The 18,379-nt window shown below is 33.0% G+C and overlaps 1 protein-coding gene and 1 pseudogene across 3 annotated transcripts in view; both read right to left on the minus strand.

Moving 5' to 3' along the window:
• Positions 1–18,379, minus strand: part of TENM1 (teneurin transmembrane protein 1) — a 1,637,812-nt gene that overhangs the window by 1,549,183 nt on the left and 70,250 nt on the right. The gene's annotated exons all lie outside the window — the stretch shown is intronic.
• On the minus strand, positions 8,752–9,388 carry LOC141500651 (proteasome subunit beta type-2 pseudogene; annotated as a pseudogene).

Raw genomic sequence — 18,379 nt, forward strand, 5'->3', positions numbered from 1 at the left:
TTTTATTTTTCCCAATTACATGTCAAAACAATTTTTAACACTTTTTAAATATAACTCTGAGTTGCAAATTCTCTCTTTCCCTTTCTTTCCCCCAGCTGAGAAGGCAATTTGATATAAGTTATACATGTGCCATCTTGCAAAACCTATTTCCAGCTTAGTCATGTCCAAGAAAATATACATCAAAAAAAACCCAAGAAAAATAAAGGAAAAAAAAGCATGCTTCAATCTGCATTCAGACTCCATCAGTTCTTTCTCTGAAGATGGAAAGCATTTTTCATCATTAAGTCCATTGAAATTGTCTTGGTTCACAGTATTGCAGACAATAGCTTAGTAACTCACCTTTGATTATTGTTCAATATTGTTCAACTTGTACTGTGTGTACAAAGTTCTCCTGGTTCTGCTCACTTCACTTTGTATCAGTTCATGCAAATCATTCTAGTTTATTTCTGAGAATATCTTGCTCGTTATTTCTTATAGTGCAACAGTATTCCATCCATCACAATCATATAATTCAACTTGTTCAGCCACTCCTCAGTCCCTCAATTTCCCATTTTCTACCATGACTAAAATAGTTGCCATAAATACTTTTGGCTATATAGGTCCTTTTCCTTTTTGTTTTTTAACTTGTTGGTATTGTTGGACAAAGGGATGTGTGACTTTATATCACTTAGGAGATGGTTCCAAACTGCTCCCCAGAATGGTTCAATAATTTTACAACTTCATCAAGACATTAGTATCTCAATTTTTCCATATTCCTTTCTACTTTTTTCATCTTCCTTTTCTGACACATTAACCAACATGATATGTACGGGGAATTATCTCACTGTTGTTTAAACTTGCATTTCTTTAGCCAATAGTAATTTAGAACATGTTTTCATATGACAATAGATAAGTTGGATTATTTTTTTTCTGAAAACTGCCAGATTATTGTCTTTAATCATTTATCAATTGAGGAATGACTTAAATTTGACTCAGTTCTCTATATATTTAAGAAATGAGACTTTTAGCCAAGAAATTTTTTTTTGCATTCTTTGATTGTAATTACTATCTATCTCACTCTAAACTATGCCCTCCTTATTTATGCTACTCTTTCTCTTCCTTCACCTGGTCCATACTCAAAAGTGTTTTACTTCTATCACCTTCCCCAATCTGTCCTTCCTTCTATTAATCACACTTGCCTCTCTTATTTCCTTCCTCTCCTACTTTCCTGGAGAGTAAGAGAGATTTCTATACCCAACCGAGTGTGTCCTTCAGTTTTGATAAGAGGAAGTTCAAATGCTTCATTCCCCACATCCCCTATTTTCCCTTCACTCTAAAAGTTCTTTCATGCCTTATTCATGTGAGACAATTTACTTCTACCATTCCCCTTCTCCAAGTGCATTCCTTTTTCTCACCATTCAGTTTTATTTTTGTGAAGTGAGGATATCAGCCAATCTTACTCAACTTACATCTCTTTGAGTTGAATATATTCTTTCTAACTGCCCTAATCCTGAGAAAGTATTTTTGAGTTACAAGTATCTTCTCAAGTAAAAAGGTAAACAGTTTAATCTAAATGAATTCCTTATGATTTCTTTTTCATGTTTACATTTTTATGCTTCTTTTGAATATTAAAATTGACACTTAAATTTTATATTCAGCACTGGTCTTTTCATCAAGAATGTTTGAAGCTCCTTTATTTCACTGAAAGTCTATTTTCCTCCTAAAGGATTATATTTAGTTTTACTGGGTAGGTGATTCTTGGTTGTAATCCTAGTTCCTTTGCCCTCTGAAATGCCATATTCCAAACTTTCTGATCCTTTAATGCAGAAGCTGCTATTCTGCTGTGGCTTCATAATATTTGAATTGTTTATATCTGGCAGCTTACAATATTTTCTCCTTGATCCAGGAACAGGGGAATTTGACTATAATATTCCTGGGAGTTCTCATCTGGGGATCACCTTCAAGAGATGATCAGTGGATTCTTTCTATTTCTATTTTACCCTCTGGTTCTAGAATATTAGAGCATTTTTTCCTTAATAATTTCTTGAAAGGCTCTTTTTTTGATCATGATCTTCAATGATTCTCAAATCATCACCCCTTCATCTATTTTCCACATCAGTTGTCTTTCTAAAGAGGTATTTTTCATTTTCTTCTATATTTTCAAATTTTCAATTTTCTTTTATTGTTTTCTGTTGTCTTACAGAGTCATAAGCTTCCAGTTACTCTATACTAATTATTAAGGAATTATTTTCTTCATTGATCAAAACCTTATTTCTTTTTCCATTTGTCCAATTCTATTTAAAGGACTCCTTTTTTTCAGTGATTTTTTGTACATTTTTTTTGCACCTGGTTACATCTGCCTTTTAAAGTATTCTTCTCTTCAGTGAATTTTTGTATATATGTATATGTGCATATTCTCTCTCTCTCTCTCTCTCTACATATATATATATATATATATATATATATATATATATATTCACATTTGTTGTTTATCTATTTTCATTTGGCAAATTCCTTTGTGAATTCTGATATTCCAGAATTAATTTGAGATACTATTTAAAGTTGTTTGGAAGGGAATTTGGGAGAGCTCAATTGAGTCCCTGTCTTTTCTATTCCACCTTGGTCCCAGTTCTTTGATCATTGCAAGTTATCCTTCTACTAGCACATAAAATAAAAACTTAGGAGTATTTACTGTGTTCTAATAGGATACATATGAAAGAAGTCTCTGACTTCAAGGAATTAGCAATATAACTGGGGAGCAAGATTGATACATATTAAATGATCATAGAAAATAAAAATGATATGAGCAATAGCAAAAGTGTGATAAAGCCAAGGTTTGCTGCTGGAGTTTCTGGAAATCACAGTACTTGCATTTAGAAAGATTTCTCCTATAGCATTTCTAAATTTGTCTTTCAACTGTGCAGAAAGAAAATCTGACCCACCCTGACATCTACTCCCACAAGTATTTAAACTGAAATTGAATTTTAAAAAAATTTCTGATAAGAAACATCATTAAAGTAGTAAATTTATATTTAAAATATTCGACAGCTCCTACCCTAAACAGTCTCTCTACTTGCCTATTTTCATTTATAGTGCCATCCTCTGTAGATATAGTCTTAAAATTATTGCTCATGACTGATGCTGAGCGAGATGAGCAGAACCAGAAAAACAATGTACAGCCTAACAGCAACATGGGGGTGATGATCAACCCTGATGGACTTTCTCATCCCTTCAGTACAACAACCAGGGACAATTTTGAGCTATCTGCAATGGAGAATACCATCCATATGCAGAAAAAGAATTATGGACTTTGAACAAAGACAAAATACTATTACCGTCAAATTAGGGTGAAAAAGTATTATATTATAATGTAATTTTACTATCTCATACTTTATATTTCTCCCTTAAGGATTTGATTCCTCTGTCATCACATTCAGCTGAGATCAATGTATAACATGTAACAAATATAAACACTAACAGAATGCCTTCTGGGGGGTGGGGGAGGGAAGCAAGAATCAGAGAAAATTGTAAAACTCAAAATAAATAAAATCTTTCTTTAAAAAAAAATATTGCTCATGAGTTCCCACCAATGAACGTAAATTACCTTTGATATTCAGTCAGTTTATTAAATGGTGTTTATTAAAATGGCATAGCATTGTACTTAAAGCAAAAGTGTCAATTCTGTGGCCTTCAATTTTTCTTATAATCCAACTCTCACAGCAGCACATCAAGACAAAAAAATGATAGTTTTGCCTAAATGGACCTTTGTTTGCAAAGTGATATTTCCATTTTATAATATATTGTCCAGATCTTCCATAGCTTTCCTTTTAAGGAAACATACATCTTTAAATTTCATGGCTATAGTAATCTTTGATCTCCAGAATATAAAATCTGACACTTTCCATAGCTTCTCTTTCTATCTGGCAGGAAGTGATGGAATCAGTTGCCATGATCTTCTTTTTTTAGTGTTGAGTTCAAGTCTCACATTAATAGAAACAATATTTTTTTAAGAAAAATGGACCCAAATAAAGAGTATACTATTAGTGAGGCACATACTGAAGGAACACATGAGACCAAAACAATATACTCCTCCATATTGCAAAACCTCAAGCTCCTTTCTCATGAGTATACCATGACTGATTGGCAATTCATAAAGCTGAGGTACCCTTGACCTGTGCTTCTCTACAAATGAACACTGACTGGAATACTAATTCTCACTTTACTCATCTTGCTTATACTAAACACAAGTGGATTCCTTCCCACTGGTCACTGTCATGGGAAAGGGGGAGGGGAGGAGAAAGAAATCCCTTCTAGTTCTTGCCAAGTTTTGTTCAAAATGATCCTAAGATGTGGCTGTCTTCATTGATAAAGTGTCTTGCTTTTTTTGCAAGGCAAATGGAGTTAAGTGGCTTGCCCAAGGCCACACAGCTAGGTAATTATTAAGTGTCTGAGACCGGATTTGAACCCAGGTACTCCTGACTCCAAGGCCGGTGCTTTATCCACTATGCCACCTAGCTGCCCCAGTGTCTTGCTTTTTAAAGGGCACCAGGGATGTGAATGATCCTTTAGTGATGCAATGGAAAGCTGCCCTAGAGTTTGGTTACAGTTATGAGAAATGGATTTAAGTTATATAAAAGGTAACTTGAGTTTAATGTAAGGAACAATCATTTTAATTGCTAGAGTGGCCTCAAAGTAGACTGGAGGTCTTCAAGCAAAAACTGGATATCTACTTGTTTGGTGTATTATAATAAGAATTCTTTTTTTAGGTATAAATTAGATTAGATATCCTCTGAGATTTCATCTAATTCTCAAACTCTCTGGTTCTATGTTATTTTAGTGAAGTCATCTCCTAGAATTTAGTAAGCAAATAATAAAAGCTTTGTGATGATAGCAGAGCCAGCTCAGCTCCTTCCAAGATTTCCCCTTTCTCTGGCTAAAAGCATTCTTTCTTTCCTTATTTTTTCCTAAAGAACATTGCCTGAATGTGTCCTTCACTGCTTATTCTCTTTCCTTTATTCTGTTTATTTCGTGTATACATCTCCTTATATATTATTAACTTCTTAAGGGCAGGTACTGAGTCATTTAATACCCACTACATAGAGCAATGCCTTAAATATGGTTATACTTTAACAATTATTTCTTTTTTTTCTTGTTATTGTAGGACAATGGGGTTAAGTGACTTGCCCAAGATCACACTGCTAAGTAAAAGTATCTGAGGTCAGATTTAAACTCAGGTCCTCCTGACTCCAGGACCAATGCTTTATCCACTGTGCCACCTAGCTGCCCCAACAATTATTTCTTGAATTGAGTTGGGAAGGACAAAAGAAAATCTAGATAAGTAGATAGATTAATTGGTATTGTAACTTTGTACTTCAGGACCAACTAACACAACATTCTGTGTCAGATGCTTACTAAATTTTTGATGAATAGAAAGTCTTGTTTGTAAGGGACGAATTCAGAAATGGATTTCACTTTCCATGTACTCTTTATGTTTGGATGGGAATCAATTGCAAGAAGAAAGGGCTCCCAGGAAGACCCACCTTGAATCTCTTAATTCCTTTTGGTAGACTGCAAAGTAGGGAGGCAAGGTTTGGGATGCTACCATTACTCTAAAAGTGCAGAAACTTGAGTATGGCCACATTAAATATGCTATGCTTCTAGACGTCAAGTTCATTATAAAGCATCAAGAAATTTGGTATGGATTTAAAAAATAGGATAGAAGATCAATGGGATCAACTAGGCAAGGAAGAATTAGAATAGCTGAAGTCAATAATTCAGTTTCCAATAAACACACAATATAAATTTCTTAAGAAGAAATTCCAAACCTCATATTTCATAAGAGCATATCGAGTTGACTGGTGTAATTTAAAAACAAAAGATATCAAAAATTTTAGTTAACAAAAAAAATACTGCTCACTTACAGAGTCAACAATGATTAAAATGAGAACTGGAGATTGTTTTCATTGCACGGAAGCTCTTTAGACTCAAACAATTAAGAAAAAAGTAATTAAACCTAGAGTTAGTGGGACAAATAATAACTGATAAAAACAAAGTTGAAGTTAATCATCCCGGTAATATATGTGCTTAGGATTTTCAATTTCTTTTAAATCTTGCTCCAAATATCATTTTCGCCTGTTTTATATGAAAATTTGAATAATATATGTAAATTTTATACTACTATCTTTAATTTTTTAAAAAAAATTGATATGTGCATTTACTCTCAATTGACTATCACTTGATACAGAACCACTCAGTGACAGAAACTTGTATCATTGACATAATCGAAGGAAATCATTGCTCTTTACTTTGACTCAAATATCCTATTCAGAGCTAGCAAAAGCAACTCCAAAATATGCTCACATACTAAAAAGTAGTGTAGAAAATCACGTGACATTGCTATTAATACAGTTCAGATTAGCAATTTACAAATATTCATAGAGCAACTATGATAACGTAAAAAAATTCTATAAAATTTAGAGCTATTTACTTCAAAATACATGACAGAATTTAAATCCAAATCTTTGGTTACTTAGACTTATATGAGACATACAAATATATATTAATATAGCTGAGATTTTTGGAACTATTATGTCACTAGTGTCTTCCTATTGTAGTTCTCAAATCTGTCAATGGTGAGGGTTTTTTAAACCATAAAATAAAAATAAAGAGAAAGAAAAATGGAAAGGACATTTTAGATACTTCCTTTTTTAGCTTATCTCTGAAAGAGTATCTACATCCCCATAATGAGCCCATTAGTAACAGACTAAAGTGATTAAAGATAGTTTCTTTGTCTTTATCAAGTATTGTGTCAACTGAGACTATACAGAATGTTATAAATTAGATTGGTATCTTGGAGAATATCATCTGTGTGACAAGCTTAAATACACATAGCTTTTTGACCGATTTGAAAGCTTTGAATCAAGCATTTTTCCAAATAAGAAAAATGTTATAAGCAAACAAATATTCATAAAGCATCTTTAAAATTCCCCTAACATGCAGTTTTCCTCATATTTCTTACTTCAGTAAACATCACACTTTCTGGTTGGTTGGAGGTAAGTGTTCTTCACTGGGTTTCTAACCACAGAATGGGAAAATATGGTCTATTCTTGCGGTTCATAAACTTTCAAGTACAAGGAAACCCTTTTGGTATACCAAAATTCCAAAGACAGTACCACATGGAAGTATTTGTATTAGTTGGATGCAATGATTGAGAAAATGCATGACAAAAGCTACTATAAATTCTGTAATATATCAAATTGAATTTTATATCCTTAATCACAAAAGAATGCACATATATTTTAAAAATACTCCTACATTCAGGTATGAAGTATTTTGGGGGTTTTTTTTTTTTGCAAAGCAATGGAGTTAAGTGACTTGCCCTGGTTCACACAGCTAGGTAATTATTAAGTGTCTGAGGCTGGATTTGAACTCAGGGTCTCCAGGCTCCAGGGCCAGTGCTCTATCCTTGCTCCACCTAGCTGCCCCACAGATATGAAGTATTATTGATTTCATTCATTGACAGAGGGAAAATGTTTACTTATTTATGAATTTCTACATACATTTGCAAATTCTTTGCAAGAACTCCATAACTTTTAAGGTAACTATGGCAATCAGTTAGAAACCAGTGCTCTGTATTTATATAATACAGGAGACATATTATTTTAAAAAATAAAATTGTCTTTGTATCAAAATTATTTAAATGACTTTCTAGGCAATGAAGTAGTGCTGTGAATGAAGTGTTGGACCTAGTAACCAAAAATGTAAGTTCGAATACAGGCTCATACACTTATGATCTCTGTTACTCTGCGTAAGTAACTTAACTAATGTCTGCCTCAGTTTCTTCAACTGTAAAATTGGAATAATAACAGCATCTACCTCCTATGATTTTTTATGAGAATAACAGTAAAAATGATTAGCACAATCAATAGACATAGGAAAAAAATACTCTAAATCAATACTGATTAGAGAAATGCAAATTAAGACAACTCTGAGGTACTGCTTCACCTCCATATGATTGGCTAGCATGAAAGAAAAATGATAAATTTGAAAGGGATATGGAAAAATAGATACACTAATATCTTGTTGGTAGAGTTGTAAACTGGTCCAATTATTCTGGAAAACAATTTCGAATTATGCCCAAAAGAGAATAAAAATAGGAATACTCTTTGACCCAGTAATATTACTACTTTGTATCTCAAAGAGATTAAAGAAAAAGAACAAAGGTCCTATACATCTATATATCTATATCTACATATGCATATATACATACATACACACAAAAATATTTATAGTATCTTTTGGGGTTGACAAAGAATTGTAAATGAAAGGGATGTCCATCATCTGGGGAATGACTGAATAAGTTGTGGTTTATAATTTTGATGTTATATTGTGTTGCAAAAAAATAATGAAGAGGAACTGGTTTCAGAAAAATCTGGGAAGACTTATATGAACTGATTCAGTGAAATAAAGAGAACTAAGAACATTATGCACAATTATATCACTATTATAATGCTGATCAAGTGTGAAAATTTTAGCTAGTCTTATCAATACAATGATCCAAGATAATCCTGAAGGACCAATGATGAAATGGTATCCATGTCCAGAGAGAGAACTGATGAATTATAAGTGTAAACTGAAGCATAGTTTTTTCACTTAATGTTTCTTGCTTTTTTTTTGTCAATATCCAGTTTTATTGGCATCTTCTAGTTCTCTATGAATAGTGAATTTCAGAAGTGTAGAAAACAATATAGTAAAGGAGCTAGTCACAAAAAGGTACCCTGGTCAGTGGAGTCAGTTTGAGGCTGTAGGACAGGTGGGTTAGGAGCTCTTCTTGGAAGGGAGGATGGTGTCCAGCTCATGGATGCCATCTTTGTCAATGATGCGGACACTGAAGGATGGCAGGTTCAGGATGAAGCGCTTCTGGAGCTCTTCCAGACATTTCTTCAGGAGCTCTACTGTCTTCTCACGTGTGATATTCGGTTTGTAATAACGATCTAGGATACTGAGAGTTAAGAAGGCACCATATCCGTGGGCTGCAAATGGAGCTTTGGCCAGGGCTGCCAGGTAGTCCATATAGTATAGCACTGGTCCTTCATGCTCATCGTAGCCAGCCAACAGGAGATTGACATGGTATGGGGTCCGACTCTGGAGGTAGTCAGCCAAGTTAGCTTGCTGCTGTGGGAGATAACTCATACCCATTGCGCATCTTGTAAAGTTATACATTTTTCTGAATGTATTCAGCAAAATGCACAGTGTCGCCAGCCTCTCCAACACAGAGAAGTAAGATCTTCTCACTCATTTTAAACATCTTATCATGATCGTCCTTCATCTGGACGATGTTGCTGGAAGCCACGCGGTCCAAGGCCACCAGGATGTAGTCGGGGCCCTGGATGCCGGTAAGGTACTCCATAGTGGGCGCCGGAACAGGACTAGACGTGGGGATGCCCGCGGTTCCTCCTCACCGCAGGCTCATGGTGAGACAGCTGAGACAGCACCGCACAGGCTGAAGGGGAGGTCTGTTTCTCGCTTTTATTTTCATTTTTTCACAACATGGTTTTTATGGAAATATTTTTCCATTACTTCACATGTATAATTGATATATTGTTTGCTTTCTCAATGAACGGGGGAGAGTCTGGAGGAAGAATAGAATTTTGAACTCAACATTTTAAAACATTAATGTTAATCTAGGCCCAAAGGGCAATAAAACTGCATACCCTGTGATCCAACAGTAGCATTACTAGGTGTGTTTTGCAAAGAGATTATAAAGAAGGGGAAAACAACTTCACATGTACAAAAATATTTATAGCAGCTCTTTTTGTACTGGCAAAGAATTGGAAATTGAAGGGATATCCATCAATTGCAAATGATTGAACAAGTTATGATATATGAATGTGATGGAAGAGTATCTTTCTGTAAGAAACCATGAACTGGCAGACTTCAGAATATCTTGGAAAGACTGGTCACATTTGCCAAGTGAAGTGAGCAGAACTAGAACATTGTACACATTGATAGTAACATAATAATAAGATCAACTCTGATCGACACAGCCCCTTTCAGTAGTTCAATGATGAAGGATAATACTGAGAGACCTGATATGGAAAATGCCATGCACATCCAGAGAAAAAATTGAATGCAAAGCAAAACATAATATGTGCTTTTTAAAACTTTTTATGTTTTCTTTCAGTTTTTCTCATTTCTTTTCATCTTAGTTCTAATTCTTTTTTCACAAGATAACTAATATGAAAATATGTTAAACACAATTGTATATGTATAACCTATATCAGATTGCTTGTACCATGGGCAGGGGGAAGGGAAGGGAGGGTGGTAAAAAATGTGGTACTCAAAAGCTTGCAAAACAATGAATGTTGAAAATTATCTTTGTATGTAATTGGGAAAATTTTTTTAATTCAAAAAAGAAGGTTTATTAATAAATTCTAAAAGAAATTTTAAAATGATTTCCACAGCAATTAGCACAAAGGAGGAATTTAATAAATGAGTCCTCATTTGTGACAAGCAACAATAACGTGATAATATTTGATAGTGTAAACAATATTTTTCCTAGTTGTCCTTTACTTCTCTTCTATGAAGAGGGAAGATAGATTTCATCATCTTTGCCCCATGGCCTTCAATGGCTTTTTGCTTACTCAACATTTCAGCTTCCTTTAAATGATCTGTTCATTTATGTCATTATTGTTTACACAATTCTATTGTTCCCACCTATTTTATTCTCCACCACTCATAAAATCTTCCCACAATTATCTGAATTCCTCAAATTTATAGTATTTTACTACATAATAATATTCTATTACTTTTAAAGCCTATAATGTTTTACACCTACTTTAGTCAAACAGACAAGAAATAGTTGCCAGTTTGTTTTTTTAAAAGTCATACTCCAAATAACAAGGACATTTCTTCTTTCCAACTCCTTGCTTTCACAGTCTTGCTGTGAATATTTTGGCGCACGCCTCTCTCTCTCTCTCTCTCTATATATATATATATATATGTATATATAATTAGACTTTTATTGCCATCTTTGATTTCTGGGATATATGTCTAATATGTCTAGTAAGGGATCATTGGGTCAAGGTGATCAAAATAATATAGTACCTTCTTTTGATTTCAGTAATGTCAAACTGATATCCAGAACAGATACAGCTCCACCAACTATGTATTAATGTACCTATCTTCCACAGTTCTTCCATCATTTACTGTTCTCATTTTTAGCCAGTTTTGTCAGTTTTCAGAACATAAGGTGAAATCTCAGGAGAGTTTGAATTTGTACTTCTTGTGCCATTAGTTTCTTTTTGATTTTGTTTGTTTAGAACTTTTAAAATTTTGTGCTGTCAAAACGATTTTATCTTTTGTCATCTCTATCCCTTGTTTGGCTAAGGCATCTGAATCTATTCTTAATTGTGAAAAGCATATAACCTCAATCACTTCAAATTTGTTTATCAAATGTCCTTGATGTGTTAAAGATATTCATTCATTTACTCATAAACCTTGTTAAATAGGCAATCTGCTCTGACTTGTCAAATAAAAAAATAAAATAACTCATTTGAATTAAATGGGAAGAATTCAGAAAAGAGGAGAGTGAGAGGTAATTTCAAGTCAAGGGTTCTCCTCCAACTTAAATAAGCAAGGAATGGGGCAACAAATGTAACAAGTGTAACAAGGATACTTGTTAGATTTTTTGCCTCTTTACTTGCTTTGGTCCTCACAAGGACAATAAAAGGAAAATTGAAAGAGTTTTCTTGTGAAGTATTCTTACAGGAAGAAAAAAATAAGTGAAATCTAACTCATATTTCTGGCATCCTTGCCCTACTTCCCCTTACCCAAAATCCCTAAAATCTATCACTGGACAGAGACAGGGTAACCCTGTAGCTCTTGAGGCTGTCATAGATATAACTATAAATAATTGTGCCCACATTCTATTAGTATTGAGGGAAGATTCTACTCTGAGGGCTGCCAGAAATCCTCTCTCTCTCTCAGCACTTGAATGCTCAGCCTTTCCGGTCCAGTGTGGGACAGTTCTTTTGACCATACTGCTGTTTTAAACATTGACTACTTGAGCTATATTCTTAGTAATGGCCCAGAGAGGATTCTGATATCAGTGCTTTGTGAGGTTCCTGACTTAGACCAGACACATGTCTCTGGGAGAAGGAAAGGAAATGACTAAAAGCACAGTGAGGCTTAGAAACCATACAATATAGCACAAGAGAGAAAAAGTTAGCTAGCAGGAGTAGAAAAGAGATCTAATTGCAAAAACTCCTCAGATCACTATCACAGCAGTATCTATAAGAAGCCTTCCCTAAACCTTCATGACCAGGCCCCAAGGGTAAATCAAAATAATAAAAATGTCAGTCTTAAAGAAGATGAAAGGACCTAGAAGAATAGAATTGATGAAAGGAAAAAGTTGAAGACTAAGTCCTATGTTGTTTTCCTGAAGTCTTATCTCAGCTTATCAACTTCCCTCCCTGGAAGGATACAAACCACACCCAATACTAGTGGTCTAAAAGAAAAGAATGGGCACTAAAGGCTGGGAAAAGAGCACAATATTTTGGGCCCAGGGAAGGAAAAACAAGTTAGAAGCATATTTATAGTAAGGAAATCACAGAAAAATTATCAGTGATAAAGTCAGGCAAAAGCAGGCTAAGATGGGGGGGGCAGAGAGAAATTAAGAAAAATTAGAAGAATTGTTATCTCAGTGGACACTTTGCAAAATAAAAAAGGAAAATTAAGCAAGAATTAATCCTCCAAGGGAGGTGAAGTTACTGCTATAACCTGTTTGACTTCCTCTTATTACTATGGTTAGGAATTACTCAGAAGAGCGATAAAATAATTTAATGAAACTATCAAATATATAAGGAAATAATTTAGATTTCTTAAGTCAGAAATAATTAAGTAAAATAAGAGAGGAACGTATTTAGAAATATAGACATAATCCCCATAAATCTATAAAAAGATAATAATAGAATTCAAATGCAAAATACAAATGTAAAAACAAAGAAATGGAATAAAAATTAAAATTCAACAGATATAAAACAAGTTGGTATAACATGAAAACTCAATAAAATAAATATTAAAGATAAATTATAAAGAATAATCTAAGAATTAGTTATTCTATAAATACAACACAAAACAGAAGCCTGAATGTCCTATTCAAGAAATTATACAAGAATAACTGTTCCGAGATAATGTAAACAGACAGGAAAGTCTAGTTCATGAAAATCCAGAGAATACCAAGAAAAAGAAATCTAAAGTTTAACACATGAAGAAACATCATTGTCAAATTTCAGAATGACAATATTGAAGAACAAATTACAAAGGCAACAACGACTAAATCTTTGCTATTCCAAAAAATATTCTGAATACAATTGTTTTGAGAAATAGTATTTTACATAAACTAGGGCAATTTTCCTTTAGAGAAGCAAGAAAATCATACACTGGATTTACTTGGTAAATAAGTGCAAAAGTATATAAATTCCAGATGATATGGTGGATTGCTCTTCTGGAAGTATAGCAGAGTTCATTTACTCTGCAGGATGTTTTCCTGAAATCAGCATAGCTATTCTATTGAGTGTAGAGTTACATTGAACAAAGCCTGTGTTTTAATAAGGTGTATCTCTTCCATTCATTTAACAATAATTTATTAAGTATCCATTACTTTTCCTACACTGGAGATAAAAAAATATTAAAACATTAAAAAATATTAAAATGTCCTCAAGGAGTTCATCGTCTAGTACATCCAAGAAAGTAAAGAACAATAAGCAGTGTATGATATTCCAAAGAGTCAAGAATATTGATTGGCACTTAAAAATAATATATTCTACAAAGTTAACCTACATAGCAAAAAATAAAATAAAAATAATTGGTTGCTTAGCAAAATGGAGGAATCTAAATTATTCCTTCAAAAGACCCCAGTGGCAAGCAGTATATTCAACATGCAAATAGGACAGAAAAAATTAAATATTTTCAGATAGCAAGAAAAGAATAAAAAGTAAAATGTCTCTTTTCCTGTGGTTAGGGCTAGAAATCTCTATGAATGCTGGAGTGGCAGAATCTTTTGTATGTTATTCAATCTTTTTTAAAAAAAAAACAATACATTGTTCAAGAGACAACAAAAATGCAAGGAAAGTCATAATGCATTAAAACATCTGAACAGGAAAACATAATGGGAAACTACAGGAAAGGAAGTAGATGAAGTAAATTAATATTTCAATGTATTTCTGTATAAACATTGAAATAGTAATTTGAATGAAATACATTTCCATATAAAAATAGATCTATATGTATATATACATATAAACAGATAAACGTATTTTTAATACTGTCTTTCTATCTGTCTGTCTGTTTCAATCTCAATCTGTTTCCCTAAGATGGAGGTACCTAAATCTACATCTATAGCTGTAACAAGACAAACCAAATTACATTTATAGCATTAAAGGTAACTGCATCAAATTATCCAATAAGTACAAATAAAAAGAAGAAATACATACTGAATAACAAATTTTCTACATCTAAGAAACACATTTAAGACATGCAGAAACATGCAAAGTAAAATTGAAAATAATGTAGCAAAATCTCTTATGCATCAGACACCTTCAGAAAAATAGGATAAATAAGAATAAAAGAGCTAATACCAAGAGAGACAAAAATAAAAATAATGAACCTCTATTATGCTTAAAGATAGCACCAACAATGAAAAAGAAAGATAATACTGAATATATAATATATATATATATATATATATGCACAAAATAAGTTCATAGAATCATAACCGTTTGGTTGGAAGGAAGCTAAAGGCCACTGAGTCAGTTGCCTTACTTAATGGGTAAAGAAACTGAGAAACTGAGAGGTTGAGCATCTTGCCCAGCATCACACAACTAGTAAGTCTCTGAAGAAATATTTGACCCCAAGTATTACTGACTCCCAAGTAGAGAAGTCTATCCACTGTAATGTACTATCTCTCAAAATGAAAAAAATAAAACAAAATAAAATACTTTAACATCACAATAATAATAAGATATAATATTCTTTTCTTAGAAGTGGATAAGTTCAGCATGAAGACAAATATAAAGGAAAATAGAGAGCTGAAAACATTGTTGGGATTTTGATATTTGACTGACCAGTGTTGACTTGTAAATGTAAATATTCTCAAAAGACATATTCTTCAGTAACTCACTATCTTTGCAAAGACTTATCATGAACAAGAACATAAATGGATCATAAATAAATGAATAAATGAAGAAACAATGCACAAATAAGTTCTTGAGGACCAAAATATGAAAATATCATAAGGAATAAGGGAAATATAAGAAAATTATAAATCTAAACAGAGATTAAATAATGACATTCTAGAAAAAATGATTAAATAAAGGAACAAATCATAGAAATAATAATTGATTATCCTAAAGATAAGTAAGAACATTAATATTTGTCATTTGCAAGTACAATATTTATTTCAAAAATTTATATCTATTTTATACTTATATTAATAACTTATATGTGTTTATAAAACTTATAGCATGCAATTAAAAAGATTTGACAATAAAGATCACCTTCATAGGAAAATTTATATCTCTAAAAACTCATTTAATGAAATAAAAAAGAAAGGATCAATTAACTGAGCATGTAATTAAAAAGACTCATTAACAAGTCTAACACAAGTATGAAAGAAGAAATATGAAAAATTATGGAACTTAAAAACATAAAACAAAACTGAAATAATAAACAAAATTAAGAACTGTTCTTTTAAAGGCTAGGAAAACAAAACCATTAGCTAGGAACACAAAAGAATGAGGAAAATCAAATTATCAAAATAAAAAAAAGTAACATGGTGAAATCATAACAGAAAGGAAATAAAAATAATTATCATAAGCTATCATGCTCTCAAAACTGAGAATTCAAAGGAAGTTGATGAGTATATACCAAAAATATAAATTATCTAAACCAATTAAAAAAAAAAACAACAAAGACTTTATTCAATGCAACCTAAAAAATAGAAGTAGAACAAGACATAGATAAATTGTCAATGTGTTTGGGAGGGTGTGGGGGAGGAGAAGTAGAAATCTGAACAATGCAGTTTTACAATGAATTTTAGCAAATGTTTTTTTATGTGTCATATAATCTACTTTTAAAATCCCCCCCTCAATTATAGAAAGAGAAAGCATTCTATCAATCTCATTTAAAGAGTATAAGATACTCAAACTCAAAACATGAAGTGGCAATGCATCGAAAGGTAACTATAAGTCAATTTCCGTAATAATGATGCAGTGTTATTGAGAACAATTACATTGTTTTTGCTCAGACACCAGTGATGTTTACAAAATATTATGATAAATTGATTCACTCTAGAAACATGAGCAGACATAGTTTCAGTGGAAGTAGAAATGTCACATCCACTCCCAGACATAGCCTTAGGTATGGGAAATAAATACATCAATATCAGAAACTGGGAATTGAATAGGCTATAGGTCTAGATTTAGACCATGGTTCTATGTATATGAATTGGGGTCAATGGCTGGAGGTTTCATTAGCAATCTGTTCTAACCAAATGATTTGAGTGTTCCTGCTTTTTCCTTTTCAAGTATATTATTAGGACTATTTTTTTCCCAGAAAAATGGATCACTAGGTGGATTAGGTAACCTGCATATTAAAAATGTATATCTCAGAAGTCAAAAACAAAAATAAAACAGGCTTATTTAGAGAAGTCTATGAGATTTCATATTTGGGTAAAAAGTAAAAAAAAAAAATGCAAGAAATTTCCAGTGTGTTATTCATTGTTTTTGTTCAATTCTTTTTCTATGTTACAATGGAGAGTTCAATTGGTGGTAGTTAGGAACAACTGAGACAAGAGTATTCCATTAAAAAGCAAAATGCTTCTGTGCTGTAGTATAAAGTATGGTGAATCAAGAGCCACAGATACTGGGTTCACAGCCCTGCTAACTTTGTGATCCTGGGAAAGTCCCTTCATCTTTCTCAATGCCTCAGATTCTTCCTCTAAAATATGAGAAAGCTAATGAGATGACCTCTAAGATCCTTTTCTTCTCTCTACCTATGTGCATCTGACCATGGCCTAGTTGCTTCCCCTTCCTTGGCCCTTAGTTTCCTACTTTGTAAAATAAGGTGGTGGGACTAGATTGCCTCTTGGGTCTCTTCCAGCTCTAAATGTAGAGTGATGCTACAATATAAATTATAATTACAATATAAATTAAAAAAGGAAATTAGCTGGATACTTCATTTCTATGCATTCCTCTAACCCCTTACTGATCTAACTTAAAACTTATTGGCTGTCTTTAAGACTATGGCTTTATGAAACCAACAAAACTGATTGAAATATAAAAGATATAGTGTATCAACGAGCCATTTCAGCTACAAGATGCTAAATAACCTATTTGACAGATTTTTCCCTCACTGAATTGGGCAGATGTTTTAATATTGCCAAGACACAGCCTAAGAAACTCATTCAACCACTGGGTTTTAAATTTGTGTGGCAGCAGGTTTTGAATTTATATTCTTCACCACACCCATATTGGCAGGAATATACCAATTGCATAAAGTAAAGCACACTTGTATAATTTCACAATGATATGCTGACCACGATAATTTATCTTGTCCAGGGATTCTGAAGACATTCTGTGGTTATATAAAAAACTATCTTGTTTTACCAAAGTTCTGATGAATTAAGGTAATTTATGATGCACAGCCTTTGTATGAGTTTAAAATATCTAGAACATGGAGATTTTTTTTGAATTACTAATCTAAAGATTTTTCTGATGATAGAATTGTGAGCTCCAGGCTGAATTTTTAGAAGTAAATGTGGTGGTAGATTTACAATTCAAAGGAGTTACTTAAATGAACAGAAATGCCCTAAAAGAACATCTGTCTACCTGAATGATCCAAGAAAATGAACACTGAAAATAAACAGCTGCCCTGTAGAAGACTTTGTGGTAAAAAGTAATCACCCTAAGCATAATGAATTTATTTTCCTTGTGCTTATTATGAACTTGGCAATGTTTCTCCCATATAAATATTTAAATGTTAACACCCCAGAGGGATGCAGTAAGATATTAGGGCAGCCTCTGAGCACCTCATCCTGCCAGAGCCTTTGGGGCTTCTGCTGAGAAAGGAGTCAGCACCCTCTTCAGAATTAATATCCACTTGCAGACCTTCCCCACATACAAGGAGAAAAGGCTCAAAGGAAAAGAAAGAGAGGTAGAAGTCAATGAAGCCAGCACTGATGTTGGGTCAACTACGTGTTTGGTGCTGACAGGAAAAAAACAGTCCCTGCCCTCAGGAAGCTTACACTTCAATGAAAGAAAGTGTTGGTATAATCAAGAAAGATGAAAGGGAAGAGAAAAACGAAGGTGATAAAAGAGATCATAGTTATAAAAAGCCATTG

The sequence above is a fragment of the Macrotis lagotis genome, chromosome X (assembly GCF_037893015.1).
Source record: "Macrotis lagotis isolate mMagLag1 chromosome X, bilby.v1.9.chrom.fasta, whole genome shotgun sequence".
Taxonomy (NCBI): domain Eukaryota; kingdom Metazoa; phylum Chordata; class Mammalia; order Peramelemorphia; family Peramelidae; genus Macrotis; species Macrotis lagotis.